Genomic DNA, 15,387 nt, shown 5'->3' on the forward strand with positions numbered 1-15,387 from the left:
CAAGCTATTCATTCTTCAGATGAGGAAAACTGGAGCTCAAAGATGGGCTAGGACCTCCCTGTGTGTCAGGCTCAGGAAAAGAACCAGAACTACAAAGGTCCCATCCCCATATTCCTGAGTCCTCTGTCCTCCTCTAACTCTGATACTCTATCAGTGCTCCTTGGAGTGGGGATAGGGAGCTTGCTGTTGTATTAATACAGATAAAGAAAGGGTTTCCTGATAGGAGGCAGAAGCTTCAGAGAAGGCTTGGAGGAAGAGGTGCATTTGAGCAGACCTATAGGAACCAGTAAGCTCTATTTGCCTTTAGCCAAAAAAAATTCAGGATTGGAAAAGCATTTCTTATAGCAAGCACAGCATAAGCAAAGGAATGGGGAGGACTATGGTGGGATGAGAGGCGGCTATGGGCTTCTGAGAGAGTTGGAGCCAAAACAGAGGCCACAAAGAGCAGTGGGGGAGGAGAACAAAGATGAAGACAAGACAAGACAAGAAGAGTCAACCAGAGTCTTTGTGGAGTTTTCAATGCTGATTTTTTTTTAATTGACTTAAAGGTCTTAAAACTTACAAATAGAAAAACAGAGAAAGGATTAGAGGAAAAGTAAAAGAATCCATCTCCATTCTCAATGGGAAAAAAAAAAGCCTTGCCCTAAACTGTATTACAGGAACACTTTCATTATGTAAAAGCCTATTTTGTTTTCATGTCATTCTTAGATTACATCATAGAGTGGCTGCAGCCGTCTCGTACCGTATTATGAATAAATCACCAGCTTAATCATAGAATGAGCCAGGGCCCTAGATTTAAAAGGAAAATATTAGATCATTTTTAATAACTGATATAACTCAAGCCAGTCGCCATTGAAGCAGGGGGAGGTGATGTCATCCTAAAGAAGTCCAAAGAGGAACTAGAGAGGGTCAGCCCTGGGCAGGTCCCAGAGAAGCTTCCATTTACAAAGGAAGAGGTGGCTGATGGCAGCTGAGTGGGATGCGTTCTCTGGACTGAACGATCTTGTCATGAAAACCAACAATGACTTCTCAATAGACCATCCTCATGAAACACAATGTACAAATAGCTTGTTCCCAAAACGACTATATTTCCAAAGACCAGAAAACATGAACATATTATGATGTCTGTATTTATGTCTTGGGAGCCATTGAGCAAAATTATAAATATTAAGGCTTTTAGTTATTCAGAAAAAGAGATGAAAGCTGGGGTGACATATGCAAATGCCACAGGTCTGACGTAAGCCAAGGGGACAGTACAAAGTAAGGACACTGAGACAATGGCCTGATAGAGAAAAGAACTAGAGTGGTTTCTAGCCGTCACAAACTATTAAGGAGATTGGAAATGAACATTTACTGTGCACCAACTATGCACTAAATATCATACACAATTGGCACTTTAAATACACATGCTGCTTTGTGAGCCCAGAAGAATCTAAAAGGTAGGTGCTACTAGCACTATTATTTTCAGATATGGAAAGTAGTGTGAAAATGATTAAATGATGTAAGTAAGATTATGCAACTAATACATGAGAGTCTCCTTACTCCAAATTCCACTTTACCTAACTGTCCCACTGTAAATGCTTTTGAACTGTGGTGTTAGAGAAGACTCTTGAGAGTCCCTTGGACTGCAAGGAGGTCCAACCAGTCCATCCTAAAGGAGATCGGTCCTGGGTGTTCATTGGAAGGACTGATGCTAAAGCCGAAACGCCAATACTTTGGACACCTCACGCGAAGAATTGACTCATCAGAAGAGACCCTGATGCTGGGAGGGATTGGGGGCAGGAGGAGAAGGAGACGACAGAGAATGAGATGGCTGGATGGCATCACCGACTCGATGGACATGAGTTTGGGTGAATTCCGGGAGTTGGTGATGGACAGGGAGGCCTCGCGTGCTGCGATTCATGGGGTTGCAAAGAGTCAGACACGACTGAGTGAACTGAACTGAAACTATTTCCTATTATGGACTTGCAATGAAAATTAAACAATTGATAAGAAACACTTTGAAAGTACCAAAAGTATTTTAAAAATATTGAAAGCCAAACGGGATCATGGACTGGGGAAAAGCACTGGCACTCTGGCCAGTGACAGTCTCAATGACTACAGATGGCCTTCCATATTTTGGCTGCAGGGCTACTAATGAGCTTGACCAGCATTTTAATCTCCCACTTCTATTAATTTTTTAGGAATGCTAAGGTGGGCTCTAAGGGAACCTGTCAACTTCTATGAAATTTACTGCCGCGCTTGATTTTATAAAAAGACTATTTTGGTGAGGGGAGGAGACAGATGATCTGGAAAAGGGTTTTCTGCCAGACAGAAAGTATTGGCTGAGGTTTTCTGTCTGATCCTGTCAGTCTCACAGCAATGCTGTGTATCGGTTCACTGTTCTTAATACAAATGTTATTCATAACGGCAGAGACACACTGTCTAACCCAAGTAATACTGATTTATGCAACTTTTCAGGACATGGCGTGACTCAACAGGAGACGCAGACCCTGAAATTTACCTAAAGGGACAACAGCCTCCAAATTTTGACCTATTTTCCCCAATTTCTTTCTGAAACAGGACAGAGGGTGCAAAAAGCAGAGAAAGCACACCTAAACGTTGTATGGACTGATTTGGAGCAGAGACTGTGTGAAGAGGTGGAGGGGATGTACTGGGCCAGAGTCAGAGGTGCCTTAGACGTCCCTCCCATGGCTACCCCTGGCTCCGTGGCCTTGGAAGAGACATCTCTGGGTCTTGGCATCTCATCTGCACAGCAAAGAGCTCAATCAAGAACTTGCAAACATTTCCACCAAAGTAGCACCAACTGCTAAAGAGGGCAAAGATGCAGAGGCATAGGAGCAGGGCATTAATTAAAAACTTGTGTTCTTCCTCTGAAAAGTCACGCCAGTTTTGCATTCTGTGCAATTATATATCGACGCTTAGATTCAGATTTTAAATGGAGTTCTCCTCCAAATCAACCTTCAAATAAAATTGATCTACAGAGGTGCACTGAGTATATGCACCTTAGCACATGCCATGTAAGCTTGGGCGTCTGTTACAGGCAGCCCCCTAGGAGACCCCTTGTAACTGCACCTCCTGTTCTTCAGACCCCTTTGCAGTCCCTCCTCTTGACCGTGGGCTGGATGTAGTGACTTGTTTCTAGTAAGGAGAATGAAGCAGAGGAAATTGTGTGTCACTTCCAGGACTGGGTAACAAAAAGGCTGTGACAGATCGGAAGGATTCTGTCTTGCTCACCTGCTTTAAGGGAAGCCAGTTGCCGTGTTGGGAACTGCCTATGGGAAGAGAAAGGAACTGAGGCTCCCAAGCCAACAACCCACAGGGAACTGGATCCTGCCAATGATGTGACTGAGTGTGGTGGTGGGTCTTCCCAGGCAGAGCCTTCAGATGAGACTGCAACCTCAGGGCAGACCTGGAGGCACCCATCTAAGCTGTTCCCAGATTCCTGACTCACAGAAACTGTGAGATAATCAATGTTTCTTGTTCTAAAGTGCTAAATTTGGGCTAATTTGTTAAGTAGCAATAGATAAGGAAGATAGCACCCCAATCTGAGAGGTCCAGTTGTGGATTATTTTAAAACCTCTTACCAATGCCACCATTTTTCTTGAGGCTAGGCAACAGAGCAGAAGAGATCTGCTATCAGAAACTATTGAAAGGCACCCCTGTCCCCTGGAAAGTAGAGATGCTTGCTAGCTTGGGAACATACACCCGGCATGCTCTGATCACCCAAAGATGACCATGGAAATAATATCAGTGCAGCTCAAAATCAACATGATGCATTTGACAACAGTTGACTGGTGAAAAATGAAGCAGAGACTGAAGCACATGTGGAAGGTGACAGACTGCTTACCTACCCAGCCATTCTCTTCTATCAGCCACACCACCCTCAGGCCCTATCCAGACCTAGGATCCAGATGACAGCTCCATGGTTCACTGAGAAGTTCTGAAGACAGATCTCCTCCTTCTGAAAACCTTCCCCAGTGCTCCCAGTTCTTTCCATTCCCCCATCCTTTCATCTAAGCCCCTTGAAAGCTGAGTCTTTAACTTATGTACCTTGATTTCCCAAGCACCTAACATAAGACTGGAAACATATCTGGTGATCAATAAACGTGTGTTGTAAATCTTTCTAATGTGTATTTTACTTTTATGTATGTCTTTCTCTCCAACTAGATTATGAGCTTCTCAAGGTTAGGACTATGACTAATTTACTGTGATGTCCTAAATACCCTGAGTTTCACTGATTTCCGCACAAGCACTGGGATCAGGGTACAGAGCAAACATATGCTCTATGATCCAGGAGTAAATATTTGGCAACAGTCTACCCAGGCAGGACTCATGGGGCCTCCATCCATTGGCCATCAGACCCTTCTACAACACAGTAGCCCACTGAGAGAGAACATGAGAATCCCTGACATACTAGGGCTCTGCCCAAGACAGAATAAAAGTGTATCCACTGTGCTGAGGTCAGGAAATAGAAGAATGAGGAATTAGGAGGAAGGAAGCAAGACAGAGAGAGAGAAAACTTCCACCTTCTTTCACAGATAGCAAATACCTCTGACAACACATTCCTGGGTTACAGAACCACAGAACCTCAGGAGGTTGGACAAGTCCCTGCTCAGACTCAACAAATCCTTTTGTAACTTTTGAAGCAGTAACATGAAAGTTGGCTACGCAGATGTTCACATATGCCGGAAACCACTTCACCAACTGACTGGAGGGAGCCAAGACCTTCACCTCTGACGGAAGTGACCAATCCTTTGCTTCCGGCAGAGACTAATACCTGATTCTCCTGAGGACCAAAGAGGAAATATTAAAACTGAGAGCCCTTAGCTACCATCATCAACTGTATGCTAGTATCAACAGAGGGAAATAATTTCCTTCCTGACTCCCACTGGGTAAGTCATGCCTAGAGCAGAAGGTGTGATTATCTAATCAAACAAAGCAAGTCCCAAACGGGCAGACTGTAGCTTCTAGGGGATGTTTCAAAGCATTGAGACTTCCTCAGTCTTCAAATCTACCTCCTTGCATCTCCCACTGCCTACAGCAAAAACAAATACAAAAAGTAACTATGATACACAACTTCATCTCAAGCTCAACCATCGTCAATGAGCCAGGTCCCAGATCTAGCTGCTTTCCAAGACTGGGGACAAATTACTGCCTGTCCAGTCCTGGGGATGCTGGGGGTGCAGAGCTGGAAGGAAGGACACACATTGAGCATATATATGATGCACCAGGAAGAGTACAGGGGCCTGCACGTTACATTGCATTACGTTTCTTTATATTTAAGATCAGTATTTTTCTTTATCGTCACTATCTTATTTTTCTTTATATTCTTTGTATTTAAACAAAAGAAGAAAGCAACTGTAATGACCCATCATGTAAGGCTCACACTTTACAGTTTCCCAAACAGGTTGGCATCTATCAACAAACATGCTCTAAGCAAACGAGAGGTGAGCAGGAAATGATTATTATTTCTAAATCTCCAATCAGGGAAATGAAGGTGGAGGGATATTGTTTTCTAGGGTTGTACATCTAATAACTGACAGGCCTTCTGCTACCCCACCCCACCATACTCACTGTATTCACAGACTTCTTAGGCCATACTGGTCCCAAAAGCCTATTTCTGTCCAGTGGTTTGCTTCATTCTCATAAAAGCATGCAGTTCAGCCTCATCTGTGCTAGAATTCCTAAAGCTTTCCAACAGAGAACTGGCCAGTGCCTGAACACCCTCAGGAAAAGGGACAGTAACTACCTCTAGATTTAGTCTTTCTATCCATGAAAATGCACCGTGCACCTACCAGATGCCGGAGATCCCACTAGCCTCGGGCTACACACATGGGCAGGAGATACTGTCCCTCTTCTGACCATGTTTTATATTCTTAAAGGCCACTGTTATTTGTGCTCTGCATCCTGCGTTTTCTGGATCCATTCCAGTAAGAATGGGACATCATTTCCGGTCCTCTCAGCACCATGGTGTGAAGAGGCCAGTTGGCCAGTGTCTCTTTCAGAGGAGGAGGCAAGGACTAAAGTCCACCAGCCTAGGAGAGTTCTGACAGGAGGGTAAAATAAGGTCCGTGGTCACCTGCAAACGTTAGTCCTCTCTCTGCATCCTAACAGCACCCAGATATTCTCTTGAGGGACCGCCTCTTCTCCAGCATTTAGCGGCCATGAGTTTCTGGGTGACAGCGGGCAGCCAGTTCCCAACCGTGAGGGGAGACAGCCTGTGGATGAAGCTCACACACACACACAAGACGGCAGAGCAGGGAGCGTGTCAGAGAGGCAGAGCCCGGGCCTGCCACACTGAGCTTGAGGCCACCCGCCCTCGAGACTTGCCGGCTTCCGCCCGTCAGCCACCCACACTGCCCTCTCTGCACCACCGTCTGAGGCTGCATCAGTGTTCTGGAGGACAAAAACCACTGTTGGCTCATAATTAGCTTATGGACAACAGACCCTGCTGAGCTTCTTCCAACTTGCTCCTGGTAACGCACTCTGTCCCATTCTGCCATGACACACTAGAACTTTTGTTTGAACCCAAGTACAAGGCTTCATATTCATCACAACTGAATTTGAAGCACTGGAAAAACTCAGGCGCGGGAGCAGAGAACCAAGATTTACATCTGATGCTCAGAGTGTCTGCTTGGGGAGAAACATTCCAGACCATGTTTGAAATGTTATAGACTGAAATGAACATTGAAGAGTCCAAGCAGCGGTTTCCAGCCTTTCACCTTATGTAGATCCACAGGCGCAAAGAAAGCCAGCCGGGTGTTCTTTTAAGACACACTGATTAAGAAAAGAGTGACAAAACCTATAAACTCAGCCTCACTTTTAAATGGAGTTAGGTTTTACTGATCACAACAGAATCCTCTCCCTTTTGAAAAACTAAGCCATAAACATGGCAAGACACACTATTTATTCAGTAAAAAAGCCAGAGGTGAGGCGTTTAGGGACTGGCCCTGGGAATGAGAGTACAGATTTAGAATTCTAGATAGAAGTCTTGCCCACAATCCCTCAGCTGTTTTTCTCAGATTCTTCTATAGCTCAGGATATCCCATATCATCGATTCTTTTCTAGAATATGTTCTACCTGCTATAAACACAGAGGAATTCCAAAGTTAAAGGAAAAGTTTACCTTACCTGCTCACCATTCCCGTTTAATCTGAGGATTAAAACTCAGATCCCCGTGGAGATGCTGCAGGCCCTTTAGGACAGGTACACACCCTTGTCTAAGGAAATTTAGCCTTTCTCACCACAAAGGGTTGATGTGAAAATACAAAATCACAGAAGAAGCACCCTGCACAGGGGTGAGCAACAGCCACTTAAAACTACTACTTCCTTTCCTCACATACACCCATAACACTGTTCACTGACTCTTTCTCGTCGTTCAATTTCAAGAATGCTCCCCTCCACACCAAAGGAGAAAGAAGGAAGCAGTGCAGTTATTGGCCACCCAAAATCGTAATTACTCCAGATTTTCTTCCAGTTTCTCTTCCTGCCACCTTCCAAAGGCTGAGTCCTGCCTTAGCTTTGCCGTCCATTTTATTAGCATTATTATATCTTGCCATTCATTGTCCATCATCAATAAAATCAACTCAAGAAAAAAAAGGAAGAATATTTTTGTTCTTCTTAGTTCTTCCATCCTAGTTACCAGTGCCCATGATTTAAATGGAAACTGATTTTAAAATTTCATTAAAATATGCATATTGATTATAAAAGGAAAAAGTTCTCTTTTTTTTGCACAGAACTCACCAGCTGAGGAAAAATATCTTCCCTCCGACAAATACCCTGTAGAACAACAGCAAAAGCACTGAACTGGAATCAGGTGACTGGATTCCGTCCTCCGTTCTGTTTCCGCAATGATCTCACCTGTAGAAATGGGACAAGGAGGTTAACTATGAATCTCTAGGATCTTACTAGCTGTAGAACTTCCCCAAGCTTATGAGCTTGCTGGGTAAACCATACTGGAAATTACACCAGGCTTGAAACCCACAAATGTAGTGGCTGATCTCTGTATCTCCTAAGCCATCAGTCAGCTCCTGGCACTTCTGTTTCATTAATATGTCTCAGAATGATGAAGAAAGAGAATGCTGGTACCCCAGTGTTCATACCTCAGCTTTGGGGGGAAGTGGGAGATAGCTTCATCATAATATCAAAAGTGAAAGAGAGAGATCAATTAGATACATTTTAGGCAAGAAAAAATTAACAGTGAAACCTGAACTACAGTAAATAAAAAGAGGAAAAAAATATGAATTTGGAGACAAACTTCTAACTATAGGATCCAGTGGCTGCTGTGAACCTTAGTTTCATTGCCTAAAAAATGACAGTCAATGGGCAGTAGAGGGCTGGACAATCTTGACGCTTCCTGGTAAGTCCTCGCTACTTTATTTCATTAAGAACTAGTACTACTTTATCAAGAATCCTGCAATATATATTCCAACAGACAAGTGTTCTAGGGGAGCAGATTGTTATAAAATGTAGATTCAGGGGAAATCCGCATACCAGGAAAACGACTACTCCCATTTTCACTGTTGTCATTTTAAACATTATTGACCCAATCACACAATCATTTTGTGAATATGATCTCATTCAATCTTCAAATACCTATACAAGCTCAAAGTTGAAAGGGACCTTAAAAATGACCCACTTCAACCCTTCCAACTTACACGAGGAGAAACTGGGGACCAGAGCAGGGAGGTGGCCACCCAAAAGCACAGTGAGAGGTAGGCAGCCCAAGGCTCCACTTTGGGTCCTGCTCCCCTGGAGTGATTTATGGCCACTTTAACAGAAGAAATGACTGACATTCACTGGCCAGAGAGACCTGCCCTCAGCCACACAATCAGCTTTGAAGGATAACCAGGACTTACACACCCAGACCTCAGAACATTTGTTTAAAGCTCTTGCATACAGCCCGATGGCAAAAAAAAAAAAAAAAAACTAAGTTGAGAAAATGGAGGATCATCAAGGTAAGTCCAGCAAAGCAATGCATTTCCTGAGAACTAGTGGTCTTCATGGGCACTGGAATCGTCAAAGCCACTGAAGGACGGAGAACTAGGAGGCCAACACTGGCCTTGTGGGCAGTGCAATCTCAGAAAAACAAAAAGATCCCAACTCCAAGCCCCAGGAAACCTAAGCCTCTCCTTGCAGAGGGAGACATCAATCAGAACAATTTCTACAACAGCAGCAAAGGGCAGCTGACGTCCCCAGATTTTCAAACTTTGCTGAAAGGTAAATCTCTCCACCATGGCCCTGGGGCAATGTCTCAGGCACTGGCTACCTTCTCTCCAAGCACAAATGAATGTGGCCCCCCTTTTCCATAGTCAACCTCTCTTTCAATAATTTTTTTCTTCCTTTCCATAAAGAGAACAAGCAGTTTCGCAAAAGAACCGCTGTGAAATGATTGAAGTTCTTCTGCAAACAAACCATTAGCAGAGTTCAAATGCAATTTAAATTACCAGTTGTTAAAGTGCTCCTCAATTTCTTCCTAAGTTTCCAAGGAGAATTACATACTATACACAATTTAATTGGTTGTTTTCTATTTTTTAACATCCATTTACCCCCCGATTTTATATTTCAGAAGTGTCTATAAAAGCATCCCTTTAAAAAATTATACATTGTGGAATAGATTAAACCTAAAGATTGAAAAGTATCAGAGAAAACAGCTGCAGGATTACGCAGCTCAGCAGAAATTGATGGTTTTGACACCACAAGACATGCAGAGTTTCAAAATCTTAAGAATCACCTGATGGTGTCCTCACTGTTTACAGACGAAGACACTGAAGCCCCAGAGGAGGAAGGCTTGGCCCAACTTTTCTCACTGGTCAGTGACAGATTCCAGGTGAGAACTCCCTACTTACCAGACCAGTGCTGTCACTTCCCACCACCATATGTTGAAGGAGATGATGGGAAATGCTCAACAAATTTAATTTCCACCTGTAAATTTTTTTCTTAAAGAAAATATGAAGTCATCTTCAAATACACTCCTGACCTCAAAAGTGGAGCTGGCCCATGGCAAGTATCTTCCCAAAAGGGAAAAATAGAAGTAAACCCTGACGAATGAATCAAAGGAGCTTCAAGTGAGCAGATTCCTGGCAGGAAAAGTCAAGACCCTCTTCTAGATTCACTAAATAAGTTATGGGACACCAAGACTGCAAGATTCCACTGCTTTATCTGGCGCAGAACTTGTGGAATGAGAGGATAAAGGCAGATCTTATCACATCTGTAAATGGAAAGGATTTTAGAGCCCATCACAAGGACAAGGCAAACTTCAAGGCTTTGATATTGAACATGTGTAAAGTATTCAACCTCCCTGAGCTCAAGCTTTCCTGTCTGCAAAATGGGTCTAATACACCTACCCATCAAGGTGTATGCGACCATTTCTTGGGATTCCATACCAGCATGCAAAGCACAGAGTCTGCACAGAGTGCGCCTTAACCAATGTTCATCCTCATCTTCCAAGGTCTGTCTACAACTTCTCAAAGCCTATGATTCTGTGGTTCTAATTTACTAGAACTACAACTGAGTCTAAGCCATGTATGCTTCCTAAGTCTGTTAGATGCTGTGTGTTCCATGACTATAAATTCATTTATTTTGTCATCCAAAAATAAAACACATACCTGAAAACATAAATATCCAAACGTTTTCCACCAAAAGCAAACTCTTTGGAACAGTTTTGAAGATGGCCTTCAAATTCAGTTGATGAGCCAGACAGTAGTAAAAACCTCAGTTTAATGCCCAAGATCTCATTTAAACTGTCCATCAGCCCTATAAGAAAGATTTCCTATTGTCCACTGAGGAAACTAAGGGTCAAGAAGTCAGGCAACTGTCCAAGATTTGGGGGCTAGTAATGGTAAAGCTGGAATTTGACCTCAAGTCTTCAAAAGTCAAGCTCCACGACCTGGGTTTTATTATTTTGCAGTTAAAACCATACTATGGACAGCTATTCTGCTAGAAGCAAAAATATACCTGGGAAAAATAAACCGCTATGTTCACATTTTAAGGAGCTTTGGGATAAAAAATAAAGTCTGAACTTTTACACTGAAAAGTGTTCACCTTAAAAGCAAGTAGATCTTTCTTGAATGCCACCTCGCTGTTGTTATTATTTTTCAATTGAAGTAGAGTTGATTTACAATGTTGTGTTAATTTCTGCTGTACAGCAAAGTGATTTAGATATATACCTACATGTATATGTGTGTGTATTCTTTTTCATATTCTTTTCCAGTATGTTTTATCACAGGATATTAAATATAGTTCCCTATGCAGTAGAACTTTCTTGCTTATCCATTCTCTATACAATAGTTTGCATTGCTAATTCCAAGTTTCCAATCCATCCCTCCTCCACCTCCCCTTCCTCTGGGCAACCACAAGTCTGTTGTCTACATCCCTGAGTCTGTTTCTGTTTAGTAGATAAGTTCATCTGTGTCATATTTTAGATTCCGCATACAAGTGATATCCTAAGATATCTTTCTCTTTCTGATTTACTTCACTTAGTATAATAATCTTTAGGTCCATCCACGTTGCTGCAAATGGCATTATTTCATTCCTTTTCGTGGCTGAGTAGTATTCTATTGTGTATATATATACATCATCTTCTTTATTCACTCGTCCGTTCATGGACATTTAGATTGTTACTATGTCATGGCTATCACACATAGTGCCTCTATGAACACAGGAATGCATGTAACTTTTAGAATTATATTTTTGTCCAAACACACACCCACAAAATTATACTTTTGTCCAAACATGATTTCTGGATCATATGGAAAAAAGGGAACCCTCCTACATTTTGGTGCAAATGTAAATTGGAAAGCCATGATGGAAAACAGTATGGAGGTTCCTCAGAAAACCAAAAACAGACTTGCCATATGATCTTGCTGCTATGTTCTTACATGAAATAAAAAGTCCAGAGCCCTAAGTTCAGAGCGCTAAGAAGACATCTGCCAGCTATGTGGGAAGCAGGCCAGAGAAAGGTTAAGAGTGAGCTGATACCAGAGTGACTCAAAAACAGAATTCAAATGTCTGGGCTCATGATGAAACAAATCGCAGGTAATCCTAGTATGAGCTTCTGAACACACACCCCCACCCCAACTCCCGGCGCAACCGTGAACTGCCACGATGTTAGACGCCCTGCGCTCAGAGGTGCACAAAGCAGACTTTCACTAGCACCTCCTGCCCTGAAGGCACTGTGTATGGGCCCTGAAGAGGTGGGCGCTGAGCTGGACCTGCCTTGAGCTCTCAAAGGGGTTACAGAGGACACACTCCCCCACAACAAGACGGTAGAAGAGTGTGCAAAATACCAGTACATGCGGGTGTCCTTTGGAAGGTCAGGAAGAGCCCTGCTGATGATGACTTTAAACTGAGCCTGAGCACACAAAGAGGATTTCCACGTATGAGGAGGTGGGAAATCAGCCCAGGGAACACGATGTGCTAAGGCCTTGAGGGAGGAGCTCAGGGTGTTCTCGGGGAAAGTGACTAATCTGGGAAGGCCAGTGGCAGAAAACACGGAGGGAAGTGGTGGGACATGAGGCTGGAAAGGAATGTTGTGGCCAGAACATGGAAGACCTTATGTGTCAGGCTCTTGATGCTCATGGCTATTGCATTTTGAAAAATGACACAAGAGAAAGTGAAATGGTAGAGCTATTGGAGCCGAATCCCCTCCATGGTCAGCTTCGAGACATAGCACAGCTAGGAGGGTCTGAAGGAAAGTTTCCTGGGGCGGCACCCTTCTCTGTGGCCCCACTCAGAGACATCAGAGGAGTGGGTGGCCCTTAGTGTTGCCCCAAACCCACACCTCCATCGACCCTTTCTTCTAGTCCAGAATGCTCACCCACGGAAGACCCGGAAAAGAAATCAAGTCTCATGCTCCAAACAGGATTTCCACTCTGCCTTCAGGGAAATGACAAAGCTATCCAATTTGATGAATCAGAAGAACATAGGCTAAACACAAGCTCAAGCCTCTTTCCTGTCACTCAAGAAGCAGGAGCCAGAAGTCTATGCAGCATGTACTGTGTGTGCAAGAAGCACCACGTCATAGAGCTCCTGGACAGTCCTGGGACCACATTACTGGGGCCTACATATGAGCCTGAACTGACACTACTGGGATGTTACATGGAATCCTTTCCCTTAAAGGGGATTTTGTGGCAGGTCCCATAAGGCAAAGGCACAGGCTAGGTGTAATTCCCTTCCTGCCCTTAAATAGCTCCCAGTCTAGAAAGACTACATGATGGTGGGTGCCATAGCAGAGGCACAGATAACAATACAAATCCTCCAAACAACACTGTAGGTTGCCGTGATTACTTGTACAGACTTGACAGATGAGCAAACTTACCAGCTTAACTGGCCTAACAGATCACACAGCTAGGAAGCATCACAGCAAGATTCAAATCCAGATCCCATGCTCATAAGTATCACATGGTTATACTTTATTGCCTCAGAGCCCACTGTGTTGTGAGTCAGCAAAACAGAGAACAAAGAGACCAATTCTGGGGAACTGTGGACGGCGGGAAGTGGGCAGTGACCAGAGGTTACTTCACTCGGAAGGTGAAGTATCCACTCAGAAAGGGGGTATGTGTGCAGAAGTTTATAGGAGGAGCAGGAGTCCTAGGGATGACGATGGGAGAGGTCATCTCAAGCAAAAGGAACAGCATGAGTTATGGCAGAAGGTGACTAAATGAGAGACTGGGAGAATGATGGGTGTTCACACTGAACAGGTGCTGCTGTCTGATTATGGGTACCTGGGGTAGAAGTTTTCACTTAAATGCCAAAAATACTAGGGAAATGTTATGAATAACAAAATAAGTGAATTTAAAGCCGGGAAGCATACAGCCGAGTATACAAGAAAAACAATAAATGTTTCAAAGCAGGACTGTCGTGTGGTCTCAGCTTTCCTTGGGATTCTGCGCTTCAGTGCTAAGGCCATGCATTAACCTTTCAAGACCTGAGCCAGGGTCAGGAATAATGAGCCTTCAGGCCCTTTCAGGTCAATGTATAGAAGGACACCAGACCCTCTGGAAGTTAGGACTTCTATACCTATCTCATGGATTCTGACCTTTTAGAGAAGAGCTTCTACAACCACTAAATGAATTTCAAGCCCTCACTGGAATAAAGTAACCCCAGCCCAAGCCTCAGTTGGTAAAAAGAGCATGGAAAACAGGAAAGAAGATACAGAATCAAAAAATCTTACACCTGATGTTTCGATTCTCCACTAATAACTATGGAATCCTGAGCAAGTCACTTCTTTTTAACAAAGGCACATTCTCATTCATAAAATGGAAATGACCATACTTATTAATACATAGGTAGTGAGCATCAACAAGGGATCTATGAGATTAAATATAAGGACACGTGTTTCTACATGTGCGGTGACATGTTAAGAAGAGGTGCTCCCCTGAAAACCACCACATTGATAGGAATAGTACAAAAACTGCCCAATTCTCCTGGTGAAGTATCTAAATCTGGACTTGTCAACAATTTTCCCCCATAGAAAATTGAGCGGTATTCCCCAGGCAAGTCATTACATCTTTTTGTGCCAAATTGTTTTCATCTTTTAAATGACCCAGTAATCCCACTTTGGGCAATATACATAAGGGAATAATCCAAGAGGAAAAAAGAACACAGTTTGTTCAGAGATGTTATTCATAGTGCTATTTCTAGCTCTTTATATATCCCTCTATTATAGCACTTATCTCACTGTGCTGTAATTATCCACTCCCAAACGCCTCCAAATTATCTCTGAATCCATCCCCAGCACCTAGCACAATGCCTGGCATACAGTAAGAACTCAATAAATGTGTGGTGACTAAATGAATGGTCAATAGGAGAGAAATTTTCAAAGAAACTGAAGTGAGCAAAAACAAAACATTGTTTGTAAGAGATGTTGTTAAAAAAAAAGTTTACCAAAAAAAAAAAAAAAATTTAAAGCCCTGATAACTATAGACTGCAAACTATTTGAAGAGGAGTTTGTGAAGCTTCAGGAATGAATCTCAGATGAGTCTGTCTATGATCTCTGAGCATCTCCAGGCTTAGGCAGAGTGCAGTATTAAATTGCCATGAGACATGTACTAAGTCATTTCGGCCTAGTGCATTCCCTGTGACTCAGCCTCTATCACCCAACTTCTCTGAGGCCAGTTTCTCCACTGAAAACTGGAGTATTCACAGGAAAGCCCAGCCCATTAAAAGGAATTACAGGGAAGAGGCAAGGGCCAGCAAGTGTGAATTCAAACTCAAATAAAAGAAAAGGGCTGGGGGTGCCCATGGACGAGGGTCCCCAAGGCAAAGTAGGGCTTTGAAGCGCCAGGTCTTCCGGGCCGCCACCAAGCCTTCTAAATCCATCTGACAGGGCGGCTGAAGGCTCTTCACCACAGAGTTTATGCGAGGCAGTAGTCTCTGCAAGAAC

General features: G+C 43.3%; 1 protein-coding gene across 9 annotated transcripts in view; it reads right to left on the bottom strand.

The window, feature by feature from the left end:
• Positions 1-15,387, bottom strand: part of LPP (LIM domain containing preferred translocation partner in lipoma) — a 759,650-nt gene that overhangs the window by 682,054 nt on the left and 62,209 nt on the right. For all 9 annotated transcript variants that reach the window (XM_061413171.1, XM_061413188.1, XM_061413215.1 and 6 more), the window contains one exon: positions 7,746-7,862. The gene's annotated coding sequence lies outside the window, so the exon portion shown is untranslated. The remainder of the gene's footprint in view (positions 1-7,745; positions 7,863-15,387) is intronic.

Source organism: Bos javanicus, chromosome 1 (genome assembly GCF_032452875.1).
Source record: "Bos javanicus breed banteng chromosome 1, ARS-OSU_banteng_1.0, whole genome shotgun sequence".
Classification (NCBI taxonomy): domain Eukaryota; kingdom Metazoa; phylum Chordata; class Mammalia; order Artiodactyla; family Bovidae; genus Bos; species Bos javanicus.